Here is a 19,796-nt window from a genome sequence, read left to right as displayed (position 1 = left end):
AAAAAACATTTAAAAATAAAACCATGAAGAAAAATACATCGTGGAAAAAAACAGCAGATAATATGCAGTGTAACTGTAACAAAAATAATTTGGCAGAGTTAAGACCAAGCACAATTGTCATATTAATAAATGTGAGTGGGCTTAACTGGCTCATTAAAGAATATTTCAAACATGGCTCACAAAACAAGATACAATTCTGGCATACAGGGACCCCTCCCTTACCACCAAAATAGCGAGTGAGTCAGAAAGGCTAAAAATACAAGGTTAGCAGACGTTTGGTTCTATCCGAAAGGTCCTTGAAATTTGGTCATATTTGGTTCTGTCCAAAACATCTATGAAGACATTTGTTCCATGCCAAAATGTCCTTGATATTTGGTCCTGTCCAAAACCATTTGACATGGGTCAAATATACCACAGGACATTTTGGAATGTACTAAATGTGCTTCAAGGAAAATAAAGGAGATTTTCTGCCAGGAAAACAGAAACAAGAATACAGAAGTTGCTATTGTACAACACAGGGGATATAGTCAATATTTTTTGATAATTTTAGATAAATACAATCTATGAAGATTCTGAATCACCATATTGTACACCTGAAACTAATACAATGTTGTAAATTCACTACAGTTCATTTTTTTTTAAGTGCAGAAGTTGCAATCATGGTATCACAAAGTATAATTCAAGCCAAAAAGCATTAAATTTGACTAAGTTCACTTTTTAGTATTGAATACATTTGACTAAAAATGAAACCACTACTCACAAAGAAAACATAGCAGTTAAAAACTCTATGCACCGAGTAACATAGCAAACACTTTTATAAAACAGAGACTACATGACACCCAAGGAGACACAGAAACACCCTAATGAAGGGAGAATTCAACACCAATTCCTAATAAAAGGCAGAGAAAATAAGTAGAAAAATAACACAGAAGATCTAAATAACATCAGTAAGGTGGATCTTATATTTACATGTCATCATTTACATCCTTATAATATAGAATGCATCTTTTATTAAGCATGGATGCAATATTGATCAAAAATGATTATACATTAGTTTATGAAGAAAACATCATTAAGTTTCATAAAGTAGACTTTCAACATTCAACAAAGATATTGAAAGAAAGCCTTAAAAGGTATACAAAGTAAAACAAAATGAACTTACCTACATTTCGAAGGAATGATGGAGTCACATAAAATGGGATGATAAACTCAAGTAATTTTTAAATACAATTATTTTTACTGTATATGTGCAGGCTGAACACAAAAGCTTGTATTTATAATTTATTAAATTTTATGTAGGAGGTTAGATGTGACTTAGCAATTCTGAAAGTACTTTTTGTAATTCCAGTATATTCTAAGATTACATAATAAGTAAACACATGATGGACAATGGGAGCAGGTTTCTTGCTGTTGAAGGTAATTGCGAGTGTGAATATAGGGAAAATTGGAATAAATTTTATGTTATTGGAGTATAATTGAGTATTGGCACGTGATTGGAGAAATCAGTAAGGACTCATGATATGTGTTATCTATCTACCTATCTGTCTCTATCTCTCTATCTGTCATCTCTATTTTTCCCTGCTCTGTCCCCAAATGGCCAAAAGCAATGACATTCAGCAGCTATGAGCATACTTAGTTCCAAGATCTTGTTTTCTAAATATATTTTCCCTTAAAAAGAAAGAAGAATCCTTGGATAAGTAAGTTCATTTCAGAGCTGGGACCAGGAAAATACAATGCAAATCTAGAACATCTTCCTATTTAAGAAAGTAAAGAATGGCTCATAGAATGATGGGAATATTTCAAAAGGATACACTAGCAAGGTCTAGAACAATCTGAGACTCAAAGTCAATGTTAGTAATGGATTTCCACCTACAGAAGAAAATCAGAGTCCACTAGTACAAACCAAGAGAAATGAACAAGAGAATGGAAAAATATTTCTTATAACAGAATACCAACCAACAAACATAGAAGGAGCAATTCTATTTCAAGGAATAATCTTGTTATCCCTTTGAAAACCATCATTGGGCAACAATTGCAGTAATAACTGATATAGGTAAGAATCACCAGTGGCTAAAACTAGTGAGTAAAAGCTTTCTGAGAAATAGGATATTTATATAGTCTCAAACTATCTCCCCAATAAGTAGCTATTAATTGCTAGGAAAAAATGCAGTTTTACAGTGGAGAAAACTGTCAGTACATTTCTTAGTTAACATGATCAAAATTAGCATACTTACTTAACATCCTCAGTTTTGGGACAATTTGTTGTGTTGCTCCTGCTATGATGCCATGAACAGAATATACTATCACTTTTGTGTTATTACTGCTCTCATGATTTGAATCAAATTATAGGGGAATATCAGCTAAATCCACTCAAGGGGCATGCTATCAAACAAAGCTAGTTCTAATTGCTTTAAAATTTTTCATGTCATGAAATACAAAGCACAAGGAATTAACGTTAAGGGAGACTAAAGACAGGTTAACTAAACATAAGGCGTGATGACCCTGGACCAGAACTAGGACCAGAAACATATCTTCTCTTGCTATAAAGAACATTATTACGACACTTGGTGAAATTTGAATGAGATCTGTAGATAACAGTACAGAATTTATGTAAATTTTCTGATCTTCATCATTGTTATTACAGTTACATAAAGATTGCCTTTGATTTAGGAAATACACATTGAAGTATTTGGGAGTAAAATAAATAATTTACTCTCAGATGGTTCAGAAAAAGCAAAAGTGCTTGAAAAATATGTACTAACATTTATGTAGTTGGTAAAGGACTTAGGAGAATTCTTTGGACTAGTACACCATTTCTGTAATTCTGATATTATTTTGAATTTAAAAGCTTTGAAAATGACCACAAATGATTGAAAGTTCTTAAAACAGCACAGTGGGGAAAATATTTACAATGTATATACCTGACAAAGAGCTTTTTTAACAGAATGTGTAAAGAATTTCAAATTTAAAAGAAAAAGAAAACCAACATAATAGAAGGGTCAAGAAACTTTCAGGCATTTCAAAGAAGAGGGTACTCAAATGGCCAATAAAAATATGAAAAGGAACTCAGCCGTATTAGTAATAAGAGAAATGAAATCAAAGTATGAGATAGCTCCACGTACCTGTGTGCTCAGTCGCTGCAGTCGTGACCAACCCTTTGCAACCCTATGGACTGTAGCCCAACAAGTTCCTATGTGCAGGGGATTCTCCAGGCAAGAACGCGGGAGTAGGTTGCCATGCCCTCCTCTAGGGGATCTTTCTGACCCAGGGATCAAACTGGCATCTCTTATGTCTCCTGCATTGGCAGGTGGGCCTTTACCACTAACGCTACCTGAGAAGGCCTGAGATAGCTCTGCATACCCACTAAAATGGCTGTCTTACCAATTTCCATGAGACTAGAGCAAAGGGACCTCTTAGATATTGCTGGTGGGTGGCAGTGCCCCTGAAAACCGCTTTTGGAAAACTGACATTATCTACTAAATCTGGTCGTATGTATACCTGATGACCCAGAAATTCTGCTTCTAGTTACATGCCCTGAAAGTGAGTGAAAGTCGCTCAGTCGCGTGTGACTCTTTGCGACCCCATGGACTGTAGCGTGCCAGGCTCCTCTGTCCATGGAATTCTCCAGGCAAGAATACTGGACTGGGTAGCTGTTCCCTTCTCCAGGGGATCTTCCCAACCCAGGGATCGAATCCAGGTCTCCCATATTGCAGGCAGATTCTTTATGTGTCTGAGCCACCAGGGAAGTCCACATGCCCTATAGAAGTGCAATTAACTTTCCCCCAAAATGTGTGCAGTTCTCCAGTGGAAGAGTGGGTAGTCTGTGGGGTATTCATACAATATAGTAGTATGTAGCAACAAAAATAAACATACGGCAATATTGGTGAATCTCATAAACATATTGTTGAGTGAACAAAAAGCCAGACGTAGAAGAACATATGGTATAAGATTGCACATATGGAAAATACAAAGAGAGGTAAATTTAAACTACACTGATGGAAGTAAGGCTTTGCAACTCTTTAAGAGGATAGGATAGGGGAACCATGCAGTGGTTTCTTGTGTGGGGAGAATGTTTATTTCTAGGACTGGAAGGTGGTTACATGATTATGCTCACTATGTGATCATTAGTTGAGATGACATTTTTATGTTTGGATCTCTTCTTTGTATGTGTGATATTCAGTATAAAAAATATGAAACAGGGAGACTAGTAAGACACAACAGCAAGAGCAAAAGTAGTGCTTAAAAAGTGTTTCTGCCACAGAGGTGAAAAGTGCAGATTATGTGTCAGTACCACAAAAGGCAGTCACACTCATGTTTCTAACACAGCATTGGAATCTAAACTCACTCTATATACTAAACAGGAATTCCACCATCCAATTTTATACCCACTATCCAAAGGCTTCAGTTAGTTTAAGAGACGATTTTTCTAGATATTTTTTCTAGAAGCATCATAGAAAAATATCATATTAATAATGACCTTTGCTTGGGGTAGGTGGATAAGACAAAGACCCTTCATCTAGGTGGAAAAAAATCCAGCAAAGAGCCAAAATTCCATAGACTTCATAGGCTTGGTCATATTTGATTTTTCATATATTGGAATTTCCAGAGGGGGAGAGGTGTTACTTTTGGCTTTTGTGACATGCATCAGCATAGATGCTTCCAGAGTCTTAACATCACTGTGTTTGTCCTCCAGTCCAGGAGAGCGTCCCACCTCCGTTTGTAGTGGAAAATTCTATTTTGAAACTCGGAACAGTCATTTTTCACAGTCAATGGCTAATTAAATTGAATGACCTGTTTCTGTACTTGCCAACGTTTCCTTATCCCAGTTTTTCCCTCCGAGTTTCCTTTTGCTACAGAGAACATTCTATATTTGTTTTTTAGTAGTCTTTGAAAATCAGAAAATGCCTTTATTTCGCTCTCATTAGAAGAATGAGCATGTTCAAAGTTAAAGAGTTGACAATTGTTCTTCTCTGGCACTTTGAAGATAATTCTTCATTACTGCTGATTAGGAATCGGCTGGCAGCTTTGTGGTAATCTGCTTTTTTTAATGTGTTAGCTTAAATGTACTCTTTATTCTTGATGTTCTGCCATTTCACAGCCTTACATGTGTGGGTGGATGAGATTTTATTTTTATTTGCTCTGGCTAGAACTCAGAGTGACTTGTCTGAAAGATCATGTCTTTCTACCTTTCCAGAAAATTATCAGTGATTATTTCATGAAATATTTATTTATTTTTGCTCTTGTAAAATTTATTAAAAATATGTTTTAGCCTCTAAATTTATTCTCTATGTATCTTAACATTTCTTTCATTTAAAAAGTCTTTATTTCTCTAGTTTGAGTTTTGAGTAAACTCTCTTTGCTCACAAATTTACTTTTGACACCTATTTTAGAATTACATTTTTTTATTTATTAAACTTTAATTTTAAAGTCTATATTTTTATTTTTAATAATTTATTTTTAATATTCACTGCAATTTTTCACTCTCTTTTCTTTTTCAGTTTATTTCTAATTTTAAGTTTTAAGCTTCTGGTGATTGTAAAGTCTGTTGACCATCCTCACAAGCAAGATACCCAGCAATTCTATTATCCCTAACGTTCCCTCATGTACCTTTGCAGTTAATCCTCCCAGGCTTGTAGCCTTGGGCAATAAGTATTCTGCTTTTCCCTTTTCTAGAACCTCAGATAGAAGGAATCCTGCATTATGTAGTATTTTGCTCTTAATTTTCTTCACTTAGTATAACATTTTAATGATTTATCCATGTTGTTGCATGTACCGGTGCTTTATTTCTTTTAGTTGCTGAGTGGTACTCTGTAGTATAGGTGTTATTTGTTCATTCACTGATGGAATTTGGGGATGCTCTGAACTTTTGGATATTATCAATAGCAGTACTGCTATGAACATTTACTTACATTTTGTGTGGACATGTTTTCATTTCTCTTCAGTGAATACCTAGGAATGGAACAGTTGAATTATGCAAAAAGTGTATGTTTAGCCTTATAAAATACTGCACAACTCTTTTCCAACATTGCTGTATTATTTTACATTCTAAACAGGATGTGAGATTTCCATTTGCTCCACATCCTTGTCAACATTTGCTACTGTCAGTCTTTTAGGTTTTAGCCACCTCAGGGTCTGCGTATCTTACTGCGGTTCTAATTTATATTTTCCTGACAACTCACAACATTGTATATGTATTAATGTATTTATTGGTTATATATATTCTGGATATAAATTTTATCTGATTCATGCTTTTCAAATGTTTCCCCCCACTCTGTGGCATGTCTTTTCATTTTCTCAATGTTCTTTTAAAGAATAAAATATGTAATTTTGATGACGTTCATTTTACCAATATTCCGCTCTGTGGTTTGACTTTATGTGTCCTATTTAAATCATCATTGCCTAATTCAAAGACATGGTGATTTTCTCCAATGCATTCTTCTGGAAGTTTTATAACTTATCAGTTACACTTAGATCTATGATAAAATGGTTTATTTTTAGTATGTATAAAGATTGAGGTTCATTTATTTTCATACAAATATCCAGTTGTACCAGGAACAATTTGGATTAAGATTATCCTTTTTGGTCATGAATCACTTGGCCATGTAAACGAAGCTCTATTTCTAGACACTTTCCATTTTCTTCTACTGGTTCAGATGTGTGGCAATATATCAGTTCCATATTGCCTTGAATTCTGAATTAAACTTTTGAAATTAGATAATACAAATCCTCTACTTTTTAATTCTTTTTAATAATTATAAGCATATAAAAAGAACTCAAAATCCTATGTCATTAAGAGGTTAGAAATTAAAACACCAATGAATTACAACTATTGGCCAATTTATTGGCCGAAATGTGGAATACCGACAACGCAGCATGCTGACGAGGATGTGGAGTGACAGGAAATCTCATTCATTGCTGGGGGGAACACAAAATAGTGCAGCTGCTTTGGAAAAAAGCTTGGTAGTCTCTTACAAAACTAAACATATTCATGCCATATGATCCAGCAATTGTGCTCCTTGGTATTTACCCAAAGGAGTTGGAAACATATGTCCACACAAAAACCTACACATGGATGTTTACAGCAGCTTGATTCATAATTGCCTAAGCTTGGAAGTCACCAAGATGTCCTTCAGTAGGCAAATAATTAAACGGCAGTCCCTCCAGATAGCAGATGGATAATATATGGAATATTTTTCAGTGCTGAAATGAGCTATCATTCATGAAAAGACAACTAGGAATCTTAAGTGCGTATTACCAAGTGAAAGGAGCCAATTAGAAAAGGCTACATACTCTGTGGTTCCAACTCTGTGACATTCTGTAAAAGGCAAAACCATGGAGACAGCAAAAGGATCATGAGAGGGGAGAGGCAGGGATAAAAAGGCAAAGCAGAAGGGATTTTTAAGGTAGTAAAACTATTCTGTATGATACTATAAGGATGGCCACATCATCTACATCTGTCTGAACTTGTCGAAAAACTTAAAGGAAAACTTGAAGTATGGACTTTGGGTGAAATTGATATTGAAATGGAGGTTCATCAATTGTAACAAATGTACCCTCTGGCAGAAGATATTCATAGTGGGGGTTTGTGTGTGTGTGTGTGTGTGTGTGTGTGTGTGTAGTGGGGAGGCTATATAGGAACTCTTGGTACTTTCTGTTTAATTTTACTGTGAATTTAAAGCTGCCTTTTTTTTAAATGTCTATTTAAAAAATAAAAGGGAAATTATTAAAAATTGTTTTGGCAATTCTAGGTCCTTTGACTCTCTACATAAATTTTTAAATCAACTTGTCAAATTTTTTTTGTTTGTTTTTATTTAATTTTATTATTTTTTTTATTTATTTTTTTAAATTTTATTTTATTTTTAAACTTTACATAATTGTATTAGTTTTGCCAAATATCAAAATGAATCCGCCACAGGTATACATGTGTTCCCCATCCTGAACCCTCCTCCCTCCCCATTCCATCCCTCTGGGTCATCCCAGTGCACCAGCCCCAAGCATCCAGACTTTACAATATTGTATTGGTTTTGCCATAACTTGTCAAATTTTGATTGGGATTGCATTAAATCTATGTGACAGTTTAAAAATAATTGACATCACAACCATATTAAGTCTTCCAGTTCCTGAATATGGTATTTCTTTTCATATATTCAGGACTTTAAAATTTTTCCTAAAGAATAAACTTTTCCCCTCTACTACTATATATTTTTCATTATCTTCTTTTTTTAATTTTTATTCTATTCATGCTCTTATTTTTCAAATTCTTTTATTTCTACATCCTTTGACTTTAATTTCTCTTTTTACAAATTCTTAAGATGGAAATTTAAATCACTGATTTAGATCTTCAAATATAAGCACAATTTCCCTCTAAGCTTTTTTGAAAAGATGCATTACATGAACTTTGTGTGATATATTTCATTATTATTTAGTAAGATATTATGTGATTCCCTTTATGTTTTCTATTTTAACTAATAGATTATTTAGGAATGTGTTGTTCAACTTCCAAATAGTTGAGGTTTTTCTATATCTTACAGTTATTGGATTATAGTTCTGTTGTGATAAGAGGGTATAGGGCTTCCCTGATGGCTCAGTGGTAAAGAATCAGCCTGCTAATACAGGAGATGTGGGTTCCATCCCTGGGGAGGGAAGATTTCCCTGGAGGAGGAAATGGTAACCCACTCCAGTATTCTTACCTGAAAAGTCCTAAAGACAGAGGAACCTAGCAGGCTATAGTCCATGGGGTTGCAAAAGAGTCAGACACAACTTAGTGACTAAACAACAGCAAAGAGGATATACTCTGTTAGATTTCAGTCTTTATGAATTTATTTAGACTTATTTTACGGCCCACTGTGTTAAACTTAACCACGTGCACTTGAAAAATGTACATTTTGCTGTTCGATGTTCTTTTATTCTACAAACATCATGAAGGTTAAGGTGGCTGACAGTCTTGGGCAGTGCCGTCTTAAGAGATCTTTTTTGTATGACACGCATAGTGTAGAATTGTTCTCTACGGGAAGATCAACCCAGTTGAATCTCAGTCATCTGATATCTGTTGATTGTCTTTTTTTCCTTTTTAGAAAAATAATGCACTCTATGGTCCCTATTCTTCATAGGGTAATTTTGGTTTTTATCGTAAATATAAATGGTAAGTTGTGGAGACTTGAAAATACTTTTTTTCCTGATAACTGTAATTTCTTTTGTTGTAACTGGAAATTAAGTTGATTGCCTTCTCTTTCTTGTGCAGTAGCCCAACTTCAGTCTAGTAATTCTGTTAGTAGCTTAGCTGCTTTTAATCTGCTCCCTATCAGGGGTCAGGTGGAGATGTGGGCAGGAAGAAATGGCAGATCTCCTTTCTAAGATTTTTCCTTCCAGGTTTCCACAATCCACCTCCCAACAGCCTCGGATGTCCGCACTCAGACATCTGGTTCACTGAGCTACTCAGACTCTGGTTTTTCTCCTTGTACCTCTGCCACCCTCTGCCACCTTCTGCCATCCTGCTTGTGTAAGCAGGAAACACGCAAGAGGGTGGGTCCCTACCAGAATCTGCCTGATTCCTCTTCCATCTCCAGGGCCTTCAGATCCAAAGTCAACAATTGTCATCTGGGAGAAAGTCAGTCCTTGGGATCATCCTCAGTTATAATTGTTGTGGAAGCTTTCTTATTTTTTAAAAACTTTTTATTTTGTATAGGAGTATAGCTGATTAACAATTTTTGTGATAGTTTCAGGTGAACAGTGAAGGGACTCAGCCATACATATACATGGATCCATTCTCTCCCAAACTCCCCTCCCAGCCAGGCCGCCATACATATAACATCGAGCAGAGTTCCCTGTGCTATACAGTAGGTCCTTGTTTTTTTTTTTTAGTAGGTCCTTGTTTATCCATTTTAAATATAGCAGTGAGTACGTGTCAATCCCAAACTCCTTAACTATCCCTTCCCTGCATTCTTCCCTCCTGACAACCATAAGTTCATTCTCTGAGTCTGTTTCTGTTTTGTAAACAAGTTCATTTCTTTCTAGATTCTGCATATAAAGAATGTCATACAATATTTTTCCTTCTCTGATTTATTTCACTCTGTATGACAACTTCTAGGTCCATCATGTTGCTACAAATGGTATATTTCATTCTTTTTACTGGCTGAGTAATATTCCATTGTGTGTGTGTGTGTGTGTGTGTGTGTGTGTGTGTGTGTGTGTGTGTGTATACACACCACATCTTTATCTGTTTCTCTGTTGATAGACATTTGAGTTGCTTCCTTGTCTTGACTCTTGTAAACAGTGCTGCAATGAACATTGAAGTGCATATATCCTTTCAGGCCATGCTTTTCTCTGGCTTCTCTCTGTCTTTATTTCTTAATTTACTGTCCATTGGAGTTTACTTCACTTAACTCTTAAAACATCATATGTATATCACAATATATTCTTTATTAGACCATTTAAATATTAATTTTTTTCCTCTTTTTTTTTAAGTATTACATTTCTTGGTTTTGGTTTGGAGGCTCACTTTGAGTAGGAGATATTTTTCCCTTCCGTTCTTATGCTTATTTTCTTCTCAAAGATTTTATTGTTCATTTTATGTCTCCCATGAGTCTCTGGAACAGATCGGATCTTACATAAGTTGGAGCTGTGTGTGCTCAATACTGAGGGTGATACACAGTAGCCAGCGCATTTGGGTTCTGAGGTGCTGTGTGTGTCCCGCTGGCCTCCAGAACCAGTTTGCTGACCTTGGCCGTGGGTTCCGATATTGAGCCTGACTGTGATCTCTGTCTCCAGGAAGGACTTTTCTTCTTTGTTAGTCCACAATCATTAAACTTTCGGTTGGCATGACCTGTCTGTAGACTCACAACCCATCACATCAATGGGCTGCATATTATTTCCTGTGTTTCTACTGTTTTATCTCTGTCCCTTGGGAAAGTTTATCATATTTTTGAACACAGCTAGGTTTTTTATTTATTTTTATAATTAAAAATTTCTTTCTTGTGGTTAAAGTCACATAATATATAACATGCTATTTCAACCACATTTAAATGTACAGTTCAGAGGCATTAAGCACATTCAGATGGTTGTGAAACTCTTACCATCATCCATCTCCCAAATTTTTCACTTTCTTAAATTGAAACTCTGTCCCCATTAAATACTAACTCCCCATTCCCCCTCCCCACAGAGAAAAACAAATACTGTATATTAATGCATGTATGTGGAATCTAGAGAAATAGTACAGATGAATCTATTTGCAAAGCAAAAATAGAGACACAGACATAGAGAACAAACGTGTGGACACCAAGTAGGGAAAGGGGAGTGGGATGAATTGGGAGATTGGAATTGACATATATACACCAGATATGTTTTCTAAATTGTCTCTAGATGATCTTCATCCTTCAGGAGTAGCACCTTGACTGTTTAAATCTCTTGCATTATGGTGGTTACCAGGGGTTGAACAGAGGGAGGAAATGGGAATTGCTTAATGGGGATGGAGCTTCAAGTTAGGAAAGTAGAAAAAGCTCTGGAGATAGATGGCGGAGATGAACACAGAACATGAGTGTATTTAATGCCATAGAATGCACACTTAAAAACAGTTAAAATGGTAAGTAATGTGTCATGTATATTTTACTGTGATAAAAGAAATGAAAAAAAAAGTTGAATTTAATTGTGACATGACCCAAAAATGATTAACAATGATGTATTGAAAACTGGACACATTTTTAAAAGAGTTACTGAGTTTAATTAAGCAAGGTAATTGTTGTTCAGTTGCTAAGTTGAGTCCAACTCTTTTGCAACCCCATGGACTGTAGCCTGCCAGGTTCTTCTGTCCATGGGATTTCCCAGCCAAGAATACTGGAGTGGGTTGCCATTTCCTTCTCCAAGCAAGGTAATATACTCATATTAGAAATGCTAGTAAATCTGAAGCCATATTTACTGCACCATTTAGAGCAGAAATAATCTGCAAATTTTCTTATCAGTGTAAAGGATAAAATGTCGAAACAACAACAACTGGAATGGAACACAGGTTTTTGGTGACCTCAGACCATGTTTACTGCCATCAGTTTTCAGCTTCTGGGTGTGTATTTTCAAGCAGTTACTAATCCACATAAGAGAGCCATCTCCAAGCCATTCATTGCAGTTGTGTCTGTAGAGGTATGATGTACTTGTCCCGAGGTCTTCCTGAAATCCTGGTTCACAGACCCATTGATCAGCCTAGGGACTGTATTCAAAAAGTCATCACTCTTATTGAGCCTAATGATTTCTGCTTCATTTTCTGCGTTCAGTTTTGATCAAGACACTTTGTTAAGTGTCTGTGATGTGTAGGTCATTGCAGAGGTTGCCAGGAAGGCAAAACAATCCTTGTCTTGAAGGGGTTTTTATTGTATTGAGAGCATAAACTATCCTTTATGTGACTAATTTTGTAACCTTTGTAAGACGCACTTTAATGTTACCAACCAATGTTGGGACTTTCTTCAACTTTCCTCTCGTGTGTGTGTGCTTGAAGATTTGTGTTCCCAAACTGTCCACATAGAGTACATCACCTTACATCCTGTAGACCAGGCCAACAAGGCTCGAGGATCTTGTGGACCTGCCTTCTCAGAGTCCTTGCCTGGAGCTGGACTTCCTCCTGCCCATTTCATTTCCACCCAGTCTGAAGATCTGATCCTTGATGTGGATGTTGGATATAGAAGAGGAGGGGAAAGTTTTCTCTATTGTTTATCAACATTTTTATGCTCACTCCATCAACTTGCCCATCCCTTTCATTTGCTTTGTCTTCAGCTTACTTGAAAACACCCCCACCCAACTATTCTAAGTATTTTTATGGCCATCAGTTCTTCTTTGACTTTAGAATTTCTTCTTTTCATGGTTTCCCATGACTTTGCCCTTTAGAAGAGAAGGCACACCAGAATAGAGATATGGATACTATTCTTGACTATGCCTTTTATTGGTTGCATAAATGTGAAAAATTCCTCAATGTTTCTGACCCTTGAGTTCCTGCTCTGTAACACAAGGATCATAACAATTATGCCACCTACCCGATGGTGTCAATTTGAGGGTCAAAAAAATGTGAAAATGTCCTTTGAAGACCACAAAGAAAGTACAAAACTGCTGCATGGTGTTTTAATAAAATGCTTACCATTATTTAAGTTTAATAACTCAAAATTGGCATTCAAAGCAGCCTGTCTGGTAAATAAATGAGTTTGAATCTAATTAAAAGGTAATGTTCCGCTATTTTGATTCCTCTGCCTTTGCAGTCTGGAAGGCAGTCGTCTCCGTCAGCATCCTTGGCTTGACTTTGAGAGCTATGTTTACACCATGCTTCTCTGGGGATCATCTCAAAGATAGTGCCCCAGGAATTGACCTGAATCCCTCAAAAATACCATGTTAGGAAAAATAAGCAAGGACGTTTACCCAGTCTTACTGGCTTCATTTTTGCCCCTTTGACAAATGAGCCAGAGATTCGAAAATGTAAAGTTCTTTTCAGTCTGTGTGATTTATTTTAAAAGAATATTTTCCTGAAGAACATCACAGGTCCCGTACCCATGACATTTAAAAGCATCTATCTTTTCATCTTCAGAGACAGGAGCCAAGGGAGTGCTGGAAGCAGCATCTCTTCATCAGGAGGAGGGCACTTCCAGGTAAGAGGCCACATCCCCACCCCTGACCTGACCAAGGCCTAAACTGGGATGTCGATGTTTCTACACTTAATTTTGTTGTGAGTTTAATTCTTGGCTGGTTCAGACGATGTCTTGGGTTTGTTATCTACACTTCACCTGCAACAAGCAATCCTTATCAAAATAATTCCACAGGTCTCCTGCCGGCTTAATCTATCTAATCATTCCTATGTATGTGTAACTCATCAAGTCTCTAAAGATGTGGTTTCTGTTTATTTTGCTTTTCTTTTATTGTGCAATAATCTGTACCCCATAGCAAGGCAAGTTCGTGAAGACTGGATGGGGAGAGAATTTGCAACTAATATTCTTAAAAGAGAAAAAAAGAGAGTTCATAAGTATTAATCATGTCCACTAAAGAGACAGAATGCAGAAAACGATGACAAATGACAGCTTGCATCTTAAATGAGTAACAGGCAGTTGAGTAAAATTACTTTCTCACCAATCCTTACTTACCAGCAATGTTGTAAACCTAGTCTCAGGAATTTCAATGACATTTCTCTCTATTTTTGCTCCAGTGCAGTTGATAATGCATTTTAAGAGATGTTCTTGCCTATATGTATGATCCTCCATTAAAACATTCAATATTTATCTGATGATGAGTAGAATTATTGAATAACTTTTTTGGAGGCCTGGTGCTTGGATGTTTGATGTGGGAATGGCCTTTGGTGTTTGCTGACACTCTCAGCTTGGCTTTGTAGGTGCTTCTCAATTTCCATGTCCTGTAGATGACAGCACGGCGTCCTGACAACAGCACTCACCACTGCGCTCCCTTAGTCAAGGGGTTAATGTCCTTAGTTTTCTTTCTTTCTTTATTTTATTGAAGAATAGTTAATTTACAATGTTGTATTGATGTCTTCTGTACAGAAAAGTGACTCAGTTATATGTACATACATTATATATATATATATATATTCTTTTTCATATTCTTTTCCATTATGGTTTATCACAGAATATTGGATATAATTCCCTGAGTCACTGTGCTGACTCATGACATTAGTAGGTAGGCCATCTGTAAACATTAGTGGCCCTAATTGGCCCCAAGTGGATAAGACTCACTGGTTGCCAGGCAGGGCCAGTTCAGTCCTCTCACTTATCTGCACACTGATTTCCATTTGAAGCAAAGATGATGTTCTCTGGTCTCACTGAGTAGGTGTCTGTATTTAAAAAATGTAGTTTGTTTATGCCAGTGGAAAGAACCTACTTGCAAATGCAGGAGACACAAGAGATGTTGGTTTGATCCTCAGTCCAGAAGATCCCCTGAAGGAGGGCATGGGAACCCACTTCAATACTCTTGCCTGGAAAATTCCGTGAACAGAGGAGCCTGGTGGGTTACAGTCCATGGGATCACAAAGAGTCAGACACAATTGAGCAGGCACACATGTGCTATACAGTAGGAACGGGTTGTTTATCCATCTTATAGATAATTGTTTGCCTCTGTTAATCTCAAACTCCCATTCCTATGGAAAACAGTATGGAGGCTCTTCAAAAAACTGAAAAAAAGTAGACTTTCCACATGATCCAGCAATCCCACTTCTGGGCGTATACCAGATAAAACTGTATTTTGAAAAGATACATGCATCCCAGTGTTCCTTGAATCATTGTTTATGACAGTCAAGTTATAGAAGCAACATAAATGTTCATTGACAGAGGAATGGGTAAAGAAGATGTGGTGTGTATATATACATATGTATATATACACACATATACACAATGGAATTTTACTCAGCCGTGAAAAAGAATAAAATAATGCCGCTTGCAGCTACATGGATAGACCTAGATACAATCAGACCGAGTGAAGTAATCAGCCTTCGTTTTCCAATCAGTGAAGTGGAGGAAATGACAGGTACTTGTTGGATGATAAGAATGATGTTCTCCCAGGGCCCAGCCAGACTGTGATAATGATTAATCATTCTTAAGAGCAGCCTGGTGTAGCCTCACTTCTGTGGGAAAGCATCTCATGCAAACATGTCAGCCACTTTCCTTTGTTAGAAAAAAGTATAATCTGAGAGTTTGCCTTCTTGCCTGCACTTTTGTTGATCTCTTCTAAGCTCTTTTCTAAGGCCTCTTGCCTGGGGCTGTTTTATTTTTGTCTTCCAACCCCAGTTTCCTTCCTAAGTTCTCAGTAGGAGTGTATCACTCTCTGTATATCGGGGCTGAAATTCTTGTGCTTATTAAAAAGTGTTACAGAAATAGGTCCCTGTGTCTTGACATTTCTTGGAAATTTTCATGTTTGTGTTTATTTTTTCTGTCCTAAATAAGGTAAGATTCTTGCATCTGTGTGTAACAGAAAACCTCAACTGAACTCTCATAAACAAAAGGGATTTGTTATCTTATCTGACAAGAGAAGAGGAGGCAGGAGGGCCTCAGGTTGGCTAATTCAGGGGCTTAATAACTTCATCAAAAATCCTTGATATAAGCCACTTTCCCAGGAGAAAGACTTCCTGGGCTGGTTGGTTTAGATTCTATCTCCTGGGGAGAAGCTTTTTTTTTTTTTTTCACTTGTCCTTCCATGGACCAGACCCCAGTCTATGCATCTAGACTGACGTATTTGAATTGTTCATCTTGCTGGTTCAATGGTGGTTTTTCAATTCAGTCCAGTTGCTCAGTCATGTCCAACTCTTTATGACCCCATGGATTGCAGCACACCAGGCTTCCCTGTCGATCACCAACTCCCAGAACTTGCTCAAACTCATGTCCATTGAGTCAGTGATTCCATCCCACCGTCTTATTCTCTGTTGTCTCCTTCTCCTCCTGCCTTCAATCTTTCCCAGCATCAGGGTCTTTTCCAATTTGTTCCATTAAGACATAAAGTCACAAGCCCCTGCGGAACACAAAGGGCAGACTGACTGCCCCATGAATCCTTTCCTGTTGGAAGAAAGGGGATGAAGACAGATGAGAGAACTTTTTGTGAGATCTGCTTAATATTTGGGATTGAGCAAGTAGTCTCTTTCAACAGTTAATATGATTGGGGTCCCTGTGCAAACCAGAAACAGCTACACAATAAACCCTCTGCCTCTTGTTCAGGACCTCACTCTCTGCTACAGACTGAATGCCTGTGTGCCTCCAAATTTGTAAGGTGAAATCTGGCCCCCAAGGTGATAGTCTTAGGAGGTGGGGTTTTTACACTTAAGTCATGAGGGTGGAGCCCTCCTGTTGGAATTAGTGTCCTTTAAAAAGAAGCTTGAGAAACCCTTTCCCTGCACTGCTCTCCCACCATGCATGGACACAGTGAGAAGATGGCCATCTATGAACAGGAAGGGGCCTCCCTGGATATCGGGTCTGCTAGATATCCAGCCTCCAGAGCTCTGAGAAGACACTGTCCGTTGTTTATAAGCTCTAGTCCAAAGTACTCTGTTTAGCAGCCTGGGTAGACTACTGGGCTCCAGGAACCAGGCCTGGGGTGACTCATCTGCTGTGGCCCAGGTCCCTAAGTCCAGACTGGGTGTCAGGAAGTGGAAGGAACAGGGTCACCTTTTGCAACTCCTTAGCACAGGCAGTGGCTCTGAGATTGTCCTTGGAGGGGCTGTAGGCATGGGCGGCCCTAGGGGCCCAGTTCCATAGGGCAGGGAACCTGATTACCTTAGCACTCATCACATAGCATTGTGTGTGATCATACACGCTTCCATACTTTTCTCTGTGGGAAGGAGGGGTGAGGCAGAAGGACCACGGTGAGTGAAGTCAGGCACAGGTGATGGGAAGTTCCACCTTGTGTCAACCTGGTGAGTCACAGCATCTCTCTGAGTCTTGGTCTCCTCCTCCGTCCCAGAGCAGCCATGCTGAGAGGGATCCATGGCCACTGGGATGTGGTGCCTGGAACACCTTGTGCTCCCCGTGAACCTCACCCCCACCCTCCTGACAGAAAGAGGGGGCTGCCTTTCATTTAGGCCAAACCTAATCTCTCAAATCCTTAAGCCTTGATCTTTCGTTTGACCCTCAGAATTCGCAAATCTGGTGCAAGTTTGTGTAATTCATGTGGAAGGTGAGAATGAGGGGAAAAACCCACTGAAATCTTTGTCAGCAGCAAACTGATCACTTTCCATCCTGGTCTGTGTCTGAAGGAGAATGATGACATCAAGAGAAAGGAAGAAACCAGAAGGTCAAAATCGCTTCTTAAGGAAAAGTTGAGCAGAATAATCAAGCCACTGGGGGAGGAGGGAGTCAGGATCCTTTCCCACACAGAAGAGATGTTCATGGAGCATTTTTTCAGAATGCATTCACAGAGAGGGTTCTCTTAGCCAAGTCACACATCTAAGGTGTGTTTGTACTATGTAGGGTGGCAAAGATGATTCCGGATGATGGGGGTAAGGGCAGACCTCCGGGGCCTCCGAGTGTCATCTGCTCAGTGGGACTCAGGGTGGGCAGAGGCTGGCTGACCTTGACATCAACTTGGGAGGGCAGCAGGTGGGTCTCTGATGTGGATATGGGACCACATGTGAAACGGATGACACTTGAAGGGCAGGGCCAGAGCCAGGCTTGCCTGAAAGTTCAGCCTGGGAGGCAGAGCCCATGTCCTTTCATGGGTAGTAAAGTGTGGCCTGGAGTGTCCCAACGTCTCATCTTACTTTATTTGGAGTTGAAAGCAACCCTGGAGTGTGGCTGAGGAGCAGGGGTTCCTGATGGCATTGGGTTGCCTCTCTGGGGATTTTGGGTGCCCACAGAGAACTGCACATGACTGAACAAGCCCTGCTGGGGCCTTGTCCTGCCAGCGGGACAAGGGCCAGTGGCCTCTTCCAGCATCCAGCATCGGTCACTAAGGAGATGCTGTCAATCCCTGAGGCATGGTGACCTTCTGTCTCTCCCCCTTAGATTTCCTAAGCCAGGGGTGGTGTCAACGGTGGCAATTGCTGATGACGATTCCAGCTTTTAAAGCTGCTGGACGTTGGGTCACAATTGTGTCATTTCATTGTCTCACTTCATCTCGCAGAGAGGTAAATGCTACTATTACTCCATTTTGCAGCTGACAAAATCGAAGCTGCAGGAGGTCAGACAGTGGCCTGAGTTCCCATGAACAGTCAAACCAGCAAAGCCAGTCTGTCCACCTCAGTAGTTTTAACCCTGGCCTCCTGCTGCTGCTGTTGCTAAGTCGCTTCAGTTGTGTCCAACTCTGTGTGACCCCATAGATAGCAGCCCACCAGGCTCCCTCATCCCTGGGATTCTCCAGGCAAGAACACTGGAGTGGGTTGCCATTTCCTTCTCCAATGCAGGAAAGTGAAAAGTGAAAGTGAAGTCACTCAGTTGTGTATGACTCTTCGCAACCCTATGGACTGCAGCCCACCAGGCTCCTCTGTCCATGGGATTTTCCAGGCAAGAGTACTGGAGTGGGGTGCCATTGCCCTACTTGGCATGAAATGGAAACAGTGACAGACTTTATTTTCTTGAGCTCCAAAATCACTGTGGACACTCACGGCAGCCATGAAATTTAAAAGACTCTTGATCCTTGGAAGGAAAGCTATGAGAAACCTAGACATCATATTAAAAAAGCAGACATCACTTTGCCAACAAAGGTCCATATAGTCAAAGCTATGGTTTTTCCAGTGGTCATGTACAGATGTGAGAATTGGACCATAAAGAAGGCTGAGTGCCAAGGAATTGATGCTTTTGAACTGTGGTTCTGGATAAGAATCTTGAGAGTCCCTTGGACAGCAAGGAGATCAAACCAGTCAATCCTAAAGGAAATCAACCATGAATATTCATTGGAAGGACTGATGCTGAAGCTGAAACTCCAATATTTTGGCCACCTGATGCAGAGAGCTGACTCACTGGAAAAGACCCTGATACTGGCAAAGACAGAGGGCAGGAGGAGAAGGGAGTGACAGAGGATGAGATGGTTGGGTGGCATTACCAATTCAATGGACTCCTGGAGATAGTGAAGGACAGGGAAGTCTGATGTGTTGCAGTCCACGGGGTTGCAGAGTCAGACACGACTGAGAGACTGAACAACAACTCAGGTCGCCTGAGAAGAGTGTCTAAATTCCCGTGTCTGGTCCCCTCGGGCTCCACAAACCTTGACCTGGGTGGGAGGTGCCTTCAGCTCTTCAGGGCAGCCCAGAGCAGCCCTGCCTGCCAGGTGCCTGGGCCCTTCTGAGCTGGCTTTCACAGTGGCCAATGCCAAATCCACAGGCAGGGTAGGATCTTTAGCTGCCT

At 39.0% G+C, this 19,796-nt stretch overlaps 1 long non-coding RNA gene across 1 annotated transcript in view; it reads left to right on the top strand.

Moving 5' to 3' along the window:
- Positions 1–14,224, top strand: part of LOC123334626 — a 111,973-nt gene extending 97,749 nt beyond the window's left edge. The window contains exon 2 of the long non-coding RNA XR_006552605.2: positions 13,556–14,224. This is a non-coding gene — a long non-coding RNA (uncharacterized LOC123334626). The remainder of the gene's footprint in view (positions 1–13,555) is intronic.
- The last annotated feature ends 5,572 nt before the right edge of the window (positions 14,225–19,796 follow it).

Source organism: Bubalus bubalis, chromosome 8 (assembly GCF_019923935.1).
Source record: "Bubalus bubalis isolate 160015118507 breed Murrah chromosome 8, NDDB_SH_1, whole genome shotgun sequence".
NCBI lineage: Eukaryota > Metazoa > Chordata > Mammalia > Artiodactyla > Bovidae > Bubalus > Bubalus bubalis.
Note: the sequence above shows the minus strand (reverse complement) of the source record. Positions and strands in the feature narration are given on the sequence as shown.